At 34.1% G+C, this 10,573-nt stretch overlaps 1 protein-coding gene across 1 annotated transcript in view; it reads right to left on the bottom strand.

Moving 5' to 3' along the window:
* MAGI2 (membrane associated guanylate kinase, WW and PDZ domain containing 2) overlaps nt 1–10,573 on the bottom strand; it is a 1,576,038-nt gene that overhangs the window by 504,004 nt on the left and 1,061,461 nt on the right. The gene's annotated exons all lie outside the window — the stretch shown is intronic.

Raw genomic sequence — 10,573 nt, 5'->3', positions numbered from 1 at the left:
ACAAAAATAGTACAAAAAAAAAAAAATTACGTAAGACACTTTGAGATACTTGGTGGTTTGGCCATAATCATACATGGGATTATATCATAAGTGCTCATTTTTACCCTAACTAGTAAAAAAATGCTTTTTTTATTAAAAAAACAAAAAGCATCAGCAGCTTTGGAAAGCACTGTTTTATGATGCATAACATTTAGGAAACCTTAAAATTACATGTACTGAGAGCAAAATCAGATCATCTCACTTCAGCAACTGAAATTAAACTTCTTTTTTTCCCCCAACAAGCCACAGTTAATGTTCAATTACTTGGCTTAGGGTTGATGATCTGAGTCTGTTTCTCCCATTTCTGAAAGAACTTGTCTGTAATATTCAGATCAGTGTTTCACCTTTCTGTTTTGCTTTCTGCATTGTTGAGCAAACCTAACCACTGAGGGACAGTTAATGCCATGCCTGGCATTATGATTGACAGAGACCCACATTTAGCTCTTAGAAAGATTGTTCCAACATGATGTGGATTGTAGTTAACATTTTTTAAAATTGTGAAGGCACAGAAAACAACAGAAGCTCATTCTTCAAAAAAAAAAATTTAAGAAAACAGAATATATAATTCATACTTATTTTAAAATATCTTTCAGAGAGCTAAAAATTTACCCTGTTAGTTTAAGACTATAAATTACATGACATTTAAAATACTTCAATCATAAAAGTATATTGATCAGTCTATTCGTTAATGTGATGGCCTTGGGATTACATTGAGAATATATGGAAAAAAAGTTCCTTTTTATGTATTTTAAATACAAAATTTTAAAGTAAAAATATTTTAGACAGTTTCCTTTAACATTTTTTTTATGTCTTACTGTCTCCAGTTTAAGCATCGTGTAGTACTGCACAATGGACCCAACACTGATATCCGTCTTAAACTCAGGAGGTTTGGATTTAAGTCTCGTTTCTGCTTATACTTAATGGATAAGGCCCTTATACCCTTTGGACTACAGCACTGTTATCTGAAAATGGGAGTTAAAAATCTCTACCTACATCACACAGTGATGGCAGATGAGACAGAGAGAATGCATGCAAAAATAATTCTAAGTTTTAAAGTACTGTCATCAATTAGTACTAAAAGTCATAGTTAGACATCTGGTCCTAGACAAGATGGTACAAACTCAGTTTTCCCTTTTCTTTCCCTTTATACAACTAAATACGCTGGAAATAATTCAGCAGACAATCACAAAAAGACTCTGAAAGGTAGAAAGAATAAGGCAGATTGGCTAGGGACCTCAGGATTTAAGGAATGACATCACAGCAATTTCCTAGGGCTTTCTTTTATCTCCCATCTGTCTCAGACTGTGCAACAGGAAGGCTTTCAGCCTAGAATATACAGCAGGCATATACAAACACAAAAACAAGTGAACAAATGAGAACAGCCTACTCTCTCTGGCCAAAGTGCAGCAGGGACCCAGGGGCAGCCTTTCCCAGACCCATAACGAGCAGCACTGCTAGGCCCCTTTTACCTACCTATTAGTGGTGGCACCCATAGAGCCCAGAAAGGCCAACACATCCCTCATCAGCAGTGGCAGCTTGATGCACCTGCGGTTGGGATGTCATTGAATCCCACGTGGGCGACCTATCCTCTGCCCCACACCTGCAGTACCATGTGGGCAGAGAACACTGGCCAGGGAAAACACTTTTCATCTCACAGATCCAGTACCTCATATGCCTACTAGTGACAACAAGTGGCCTGGGGAAGTACATTCTGCAACTTGCAAGGGGCACCAGCAGGGATATATAAGCTCAAGTCAGAAGGCCTAAGCAGACCAAAATAGTATTGCAAGAGCTCTGAAAACTAAACTGCATTTGGAACTACAGCCTACAAAATAGGCCAGAACCTACATAACAAACCAAAACAGAAACACTGTCTGCTAAGCAGATTTTATGTTAAATGTCCATTTAAAAAGAGTCTGTATAAAAACATTCCAGCATAAATTCAAATATAACTCATCATATCAAGAACCAGGAAAATCACAAATTGGATGACAAATGACATCTTATACCTGACTCTGATATCAAGAAAATTCAAATGTTGGAATTATCTGATGAGGATTTTAAAGCAGCAATCCTAAAACTGCTTTAACAAGCAATTATAAATTCTCTTCAAACCAGTAAAAAAATCTCAGAAAAGAAATAGAGGTTACAAAAAAGCACTAAATAGAAATTATAGAATGGAAAAATAAAGTAATAGGAATCCAAATCTTGTTGGGTGGGTTCAGTAGCAGAGTGGACATTATAGGATAGAATAGTGGTATTGAGGACAGATCCACAGAATTTACTAAAAAAATTCAACAACCTGAAAGAAATGGACCAATTTTTTCTAATTCAACAACTTGGAGGAAATGAACCAATTCCTATAAAACCAGAAACCACCAAAACCAAAACAAGATGAAGTGCATAACCTGAATAATCCCACAACCCTTAAGGCAATTGAATTTGTAATTAAAATCCTCTTGAAAAAAATCTGTAGGCTAGGTGATTTCACTGGAGCATTCTACCAAACATTTAAAGAACTGAAACAAATTTTATACAACCTCTTCCAGAAAACAGAAGAGGAGAGAATGCTTACAACTTCTGTGGCCAGTATGACCCTGATACCAAAACCAGACAAAAATAGTACAAAAAAAAAAAAATTACGTAACAATATTTCTCATGAAAATAGACACAAAAATCATCAATAAAATATTAGCAAATTGAATAAAGCAGTATATATAAAGAATTATATACCATGTCCACGTGGGACTTACCTCAGGTATGCAAGGTTAGTTTAATATTTGAAAATCAATCAATGTAATTGACTATATCAACAGTTTAAATAATAAATATATCAATGGAAAATTGTCTACGTAGAAATCACAAGGAATCTACTAAAAAAGTTCCTATAACTAATAAATGAGTTCAACAAGGTCATAGGATCTAAAACCAACATACCAAAATCAATCGCATTTCTATAAACTAACAATGAACTTACAGAAAGTGAAATTAAAAACAAAATACCACTTAAAGAAAATGAAAAGCTTAGGTATACACTAGATAAAATATGTGTAACATATTTTTGCTGAAAATTATAAATTGCTCATTAAAGAACTCAAAAAAAGGCTTAAATAATCAGAAAGACTTATGTTCATTGATTGGAACACTAAACACAGTAAAGATGTCGGTGCTCTTCAAATTAATATAGAAGTTGAACGTAATTCCTATCAAAATCCCAGCAAGATTTTTGTAGTCATAGAAAAGTTTATTCTAAAATTTATATGAAAAGGCAAAGTAGCTAAAATAATTTTTTTTTTTTTTTTTTTTTTTTTGAGACAGAGTCTTGCTCTGTTGCCTGGGTTAGAGTGCTGTGGCATCAGCCTAGCTCACAGCAACCTCAAACTCCTGGGCTCAGGCAATCCTTCTGCCTCAGCCTCCCAAGTAGCTGGGACTAAAGGCATGTGCCACCATGCCCGGCTAATTTTTTCTGTTTTTAGTTGTTTGGCTAATTTCTTTCTATTTTTAGTAGAGACGGGGTCTCGCTCTTGCTCAGGCTGGTCTCGAAAGCCTGAGCTCAAGCAATCCGCCCACCTCAGCCTCCCAGAGTGCTAGGATTACAGGCGTGAGCCACCACGCCTGCCCTAAAATAATTTTGATAGAAAATAAAGCAGGAAATATCACTCTACCCAATATTAAAGGTTACTATATAGCTACAGTAATCAAGACAGTGTGGCGTGAGTGAAGAAACAGATGCATAGATCAATGGAAACCAACAATTTATGACAAAGGTACACAAACCATTCAATGAAAGAAGCATAGGCACAGCCTTTTCAAACTAAATAGTGCTGTAGCAGTTGGACAGCCATGGGCAAAAAAAAAAAAGAAAGTATAAAAGAACCTCAATCTAAACCTTATATTTTATACAAAAACTAACTCAAAATAGAACACAAATGTAAAACATAAACTCTACAATATTTAGGAAAAAACATATGAGAAAAAATTATGAGACCTAGGGCTATATGAAGAGTTCTGAGACTTAATATCAAAAATGTGATTTATAAAAGGAAAAATGATATGCTGGATTCATCAAAATTAAAATCATTTCTCTACAAAAGATCCTGTTAAGAGGATGAAAGGACAAATTAAATGTTTGTACACAACATATCTCGTAAAGGGACTTATATACATAAAGAACTTTTAAAACTAATTTAAAAAACCAGCTGGGCAAAAGATACAATCAGACATGCTGCTAATTAGGATATACAGATGATAATCATATGAAAAATCATATGAGATCGTATGTTCAATATCATTAGCCATTAGGGAAATGCAAATTAAAACCAAAAAGTAGTTTCCCTATACAGACTGGTTGAAATTAAAAAAAAAAAAAAAAGACATAACCTCAAGTGCTGGCAAGGATGCAGAGAAACTAGATCATTTGTTCACTGCAGGTGAGAATGTAAAAGGGTACAGCCACTCTGGAAAACAGTTTGGTTTCTTCTAAAACTAAAATGCACTTACCATAAAACCCAGAAATTGCACTCTTGGGCACTTGTGTAAGAGAAGAAAACCTAAGTTCCCATAAAAACCTACATACAAATGTTAATTGCAGCTTTATTTTTATTAGCTAAAAACTGGATACAACCCAGAAGTTCTTTGACGGGTAAATGCTTAAACAGACTGGTGCATCTAGTCCATAGTGCACTGGCATAGTATACAGCTGTAAAAAGCAGAAAACTATTGAAACATACACCAGAATGTATTTCAATGGAATTATGTTGAGCAGAAAAAGCCAATCTCAAAAGGTTACATGCCGTATGATTTCATTTACATAACATTTTTGAAATACGAAAGTTATTTAAATGGAGAACAGATTAGTGGTTGTCAAGGATTAGAGATTGGGCAGGGGGAGGAGATGGGAATGGCAATGAAGGGAGCCTTGTGGTGATGGAACAGTTCTGAATTGTGACTGTGGTCCCTACACATGTGATGTAATCACATGGCACTATAAACACAAACATACACATACAGACATAAATAAGTACTTGTATAAGTGGCAAAATCTGAATGAGCTCTCTGTATTGTATCAGTATCAATTTCCTAGTTTTTATATTATACTGTATTTATGTAAGTTAACACTGAGGAGGCTTGAGAGGGGTGTCCAGAACCTCCCTGTATATTCCTTTGCAATTTACTATGAATTTATTTCAAGATAAACAAGTTTTTAAAAAGTCATATTTAAAACATTTGAAATCATTCTGCTACTGTGCAGAACAAACAGATATGATGATGTTAAGATTATTTTAAAAGTTATATGCATTAAGGAGTGAGGACAAGATATAACTCATTCCTAAACACAAAAGTAAACTTGAGCAATCAAGAAACAAAGTAAGACAAAATTTTATAATCCTTATATAGGTGTTACTTTATAGCTACAATAAATATTAACAGGTAGCAGGGTAAAATATATAAATACTTAGTGCAGGAATGATATTTGAAATACTTAATTTTTGTGGCCTGGATATCAACCAATCCAGAATAGACATTAGGACCAATTAAAACAAATTCCAGCCACAAATGACTCAAAATTTGGCACTGGTGCACGACAGTGGAATATCCATCCTATGTGATTTGTTTTGGATAAATTGCATTATTTCATCCACAAAAGATTTGTATTCCTAAAATATTGGTATTTCTGAGTATTCCTGAGCCACAAATACTGGAGAAGGTAGTTCATCTGCCACTATTCTCCAATCCTTCTTCCTCTGACACACCTGCCAAATCAAATGGCTTCTTCCTTCACATTGCAGGTGCAAGCCAACCCAATAGTACGCCTTTCGGATATGATATAAAGCCAAAAGAAAAGTTTGCAAATCTCATATGAGGGTAGAAAGTGCACATACTCAACCCAGCAGAAATAGTTATCATCTACGAGGGGTCAATGCACATGGTAGTAACTTCAATCAAATCAGTGCTGCCACCACATGTAACCTGTAGTGATGTCAATGTTCCCAATTTATACACTAAATTATCAATGTGGCAGAATGTATTTTTGAGCTCCAGATTTTCTAAACACTTCTAAGAGTAATTACCAGTAAGCTAAAAAAGAATTAACTGCTTCTATTAAGATATTTGACATTTCCTAATTTTTGAAAAAAACCTCTAAAATATCAATATAGAAACAAAATAACATTCAAATTAGTTAATAAAGATAGATGTTTAATATTCACATATAAATTATTACAATTTTGAAGTTTTAGTAGTTGAATATTTAATACTGTTAAAATCTCTTTTAATGAATTCTTTCCAGTGGAAAAATTCCAAGGTGCTTTACAAACATAATCTTAGCTGGTTTATCAGATCAGAAAAAATAAATATTTAAAAGTAAAATTAATTTAGTAACACTTAATCTTCTTGACAAATTAGGGCCACTAATTATCAAAATGAATTTAATGAGAAAACAGGCCAAAGCCCCTATTTAAGGGGAGATAAATTATGTGGTCTAGAAACGGAATCTGAAGTAGGAACATAGAAGTATGCATCTCTTAATCTGTGTGTCAGTTACATAAAACTCACTTAAGAAATAAATGGAAACTAACTGCATTTTCTACTATTGCAGAAAGTCAACCTCCTCTTGAAAAAAATTCCATTTAATAAATATTATAAAACATGGATTATGCTGTCTTTGTTCATGTACATTTTGACACATATTTTTAAAAAGATAGATTAAGTAATAGTTCAAAGCATTAGTTAATTCCAGCTGAAAGGCAGTTCTCATGCAGGTAAATGGGTTAAGATTATGTAATTTTTTTTTTCTGTAGTAACATAAGAAAACTCACTTATAATTTGTAGATATTAAATACAGAAATGAAGCCAACCAGTTCGTACAGATGTAATTACAACTTCATGAGAATTTAGAGACAGCTTAACAGAATGAAGGGGGAACACCCCCCCAATGCTTTAATTAATATCAGGCTGGACTTAGCTAGATGAATAATTTTAGCCTACATGGATTTGGTCATTTCCATCTATCTGGAAAACTCTAGACTAGACTAGAGCAATTCAAAGCTGTTAAGGTAGGGCAACTATTCTGAATTTTTTCCCTCCTTGTTCTATGAGGCTAAATTGCTGGCTCAGAGTACTATAATACCTCGAGGAAAGGAAGTAAGCAGCTATTTAAAATTTACGGTGCAATAAACACTGTGCTTCTTGTATGTGAAGCTAAAACTGCATGAAAGAGGTATAATTCCCATTTTCCAGGTAAGAAAACCTAGGTGCCCAGAAATTAAGAAACTTGTTCAAGAGCCCACAGATCTGGGGTTGGAACAGTTTTCCCTGTTTCCAAATCCTAGACAACTTCTTTTCCTCAACATAATAGTGTGGTTCTACTAGGTTTAAAAACATTTCAACTTTAGGAAAAGAATGGTCCTTACCATACTTACTTCACTTTTGATATTAAACTAACTCAGTGACTCTTGTGGGATGTGTCACCACAGGAAAGTCTGTGATTGGATATATCTCAGGAGAAATCCCATACCATAGATTCTCAGGAGACAAATATGATGGTGCTTTACACACAGTTTAACCAACCTTGCATCCAAATTATTTAATAGTTAATTGGTATTTCTGTGACATTTTCAAAAATACTATATTGGCTTGCTAAACAGCACTCCCCCAAATACTAATATTAGAATCCAGTAGTAGGTGGAGACATTTTTCCTGCCATGTAGACTTGGTACTAAAACTCCAAAAATGCATAGAGCTATGGCAAATGCACAGAACACAATGACTTCAGTATTTTTAACTGTATTGTGAGAGAAGGAAGTTTGTTTTTACGTTTAGTAGCTGTATTATCCTTGAAATAAAAAGGCAAAATGATTGCTTTAGTGTTTGTTTAATATGTATTTGTACTGAGCCATCTGTGTTCCTTTTCTCCCTGTGTTACCATTGAGAAAACATTTGCTATTTTTTCCTCTAGTCCAAGAATAGTTTAAATCGATTGGTGTCTCCTCCCATCTCTCTTTCACTTGTCTTCCTCTTATAATAGTTGACCAAGGAATTAACTTTATGCACCTATGTAAACAGATCTGAAGATGCACACACTTACAGATACATACCTACATGCACATACAAATGTACTTATATACATTCATACATAGTATGCATACATATACAATATATCTTCAGTGATTAAAATATAAACTCTGACAATAATAAAAAATTTATGATATGCAGCCAAATAAAGTCTAAACTGTGCAAATTAAAAAATTATATCACTAAAATTTCTGCTTCCAGATAGGATGGAAAGAGTAGCTTACAACCCATGAAAAAACAGAAAATCTAGATAAAATGTAAACAATAAGCAGTTTAAAGGGATCAGAGACCTGCTGAAGCAACAAGGTCTTGAAGGTCTAAGATTCTCAAGCAAAGAGAATCCCAGAGAGGCGAGGGAAGAATTTGCAACTGATTTTGTTGATTCTGGGTTCTTGGAAGAGCCCAGACTTGGCCTGGGAAGAAGGCCATAGCTGGGCTTTAGAGAAACCAGCAGAGAGCTGAGGAATCTTGAGGGATTGGAGTGATTAATGTAGATGTCAGAGATCTCAAACATTTAGCCAATTATCTCCTGACGTTTGTCAATTTCTGAAGCTGACATATCTAAAGGCAAAAAGCTAAGCTAAAACTCCCGAAAAGCACCCCAGATTTTTGGCAGTCCTGCAATCCTGAGAAGAAAAATATTAAAAATTATTTGCGTTCAAGACCTGCCAAGAGAAAAGCCATACAAGAACACAGCGGGTTAGGGTTTGTCCCGTGGATCAAATTTAGCCCACACCTATTTTTGGATGGCCCGTGAGCTAAGAAAAGTATATACACTTTTAAATGGTTCAGAAAAGAATCAAAAGAAGCATAACATTTTGTTATATGGCAGTATATGAAATTCAAATTTTGGTGTCCATAAACAAAGCCTAACTTATTAGAACACATCCATGACTTTCGATTTAGGCTGCTTTTGCACAATGAGTAGTCGCAAAGAGACTGGAGGACCTGCAGAGCCTAAAATATTTATTGCCTGGCCCTTCACTGAAAAAGTTTGCCAACCTGCCCCAGGCTGTTAGTTGAAAACTCTGGTGGGCAAACATCCTAAGAACAGGGGTAAACCAGAGATAGATTGTATCTTACCAAAGCTCTACCTAACCTTAAATTGGTTCAGTTCTGGATTGGATTAGGGTAATTAGCCTTCACTCTATCTGTTTAGTAGAGGAAGGGTAAATCTTTGTTGGAAAAAGATATTATCATCTGGAGCCTCTACAATTTTTTTTAGTATACATTTTACATACATTCCAGCATTCGGAAAATTACTGCACTAAGTTCGTTTGGTCTGAGCTAAAGTATGATACATATAAAGAAGCCTGACTTAACTGGCAGGAATAGCAAACCATCAACATCGAACATTTTGCAAGTAATATTAATCTATGTTATTTAAAGAAAAATAAAACATAAGTAACAATATTACCTAAAAACACTTTTCTTGGCAAGAAAATTTAAAGTGTTTCCAGAATAATAGAATTCTAACTAACTACATGTAAGTTTCCTTTGTGAAACATTTCAGTAATATATGGAATAGATCCTATAAATTATTTATTTTGCAGAAAATGAAAACAAATAGTAATCGACCAGTTATAAATCATTCTGAGCTAGAAACTGAATTCTACGACTCATTTTTCACTGATACATGGTTCAGAGGACACTGGCTCATATTTTAGACATCTACCATCCTGAGAAGACTGATAAGTACAGATGTGAGAAAAATTGATAACACTAAACTATTATAATTATGCAACATGCTATGCCTGCATCTCTCCCAGGATTGTAAAATTTGACTTTAATAGCCTTTTATAATGAAAAGAACAACTTGAAGGAATAAGACAGCTGAGAAGTTCAATATGTCACAGAACTGTAAGATTTTTACATTCATTTTAATTAGGATATACTAAGGTTTCACATCTGTGGCATAAGTAAATTGTAACTCTTAGATATAACAGATGAGGTCTTTTTAATTTTCAAACTATCACAATTTGTAACATGTCTTATTGGTGGCAATGAAACGTAACCTAATCATGTACAAAAGTCCAGATCACGTAGTAATTTATGGGATTCAACCACACATCATTGTACCACTATACAAAAGGGATACAGATGGCTATGAATATAAAATTAAATACAGATATTGATTAAAAACTGTATATTTGTGCATTTATGTATGTTCATACAAATTGCAATCTCTAATTTTTAATTTAACTCAGTAGTATACCTAGCTTGTGAACTGTTACCTTATAACATAGGATTGCATAACATTATCTGGATACTATCTGAGAAAGCCAGAATTACTACTAAAATGAAAGCATTTTAGAATTAGAGACTTTTTAAAACTTTTTTTAAAGTTTAAATATTCTCTGTCACTTTCTTCACTTTTCAGAGCTCCTCAATGACAAGTACCTCTGAACAGAGCTCTAATAATTTGATCACATAATGTGGTCAAATGATAAGTTATCAGGGA

The sequence above is a fragment of the Propithecus coquereli genome, unplaced genomic scaffold (genome assembly GCF_000956105.1).
Source record: "Propithecus coquereli isolate 6110/MARCELLA unplaced genomic scaffold, Pcoq_1.0 Scaffold32, whole genome shotgun sequence".
NCBI classification, from domain to species: Eukaryota; Metazoa; Chordata; class Mammalia; order Primates; family Indriidae; genus Propithecus; species Propithecus coquereli.
Note: the sequence above shows the minus strand (reverse complement) of the source record. Positions and strands in the feature narration are given on the sequence as shown.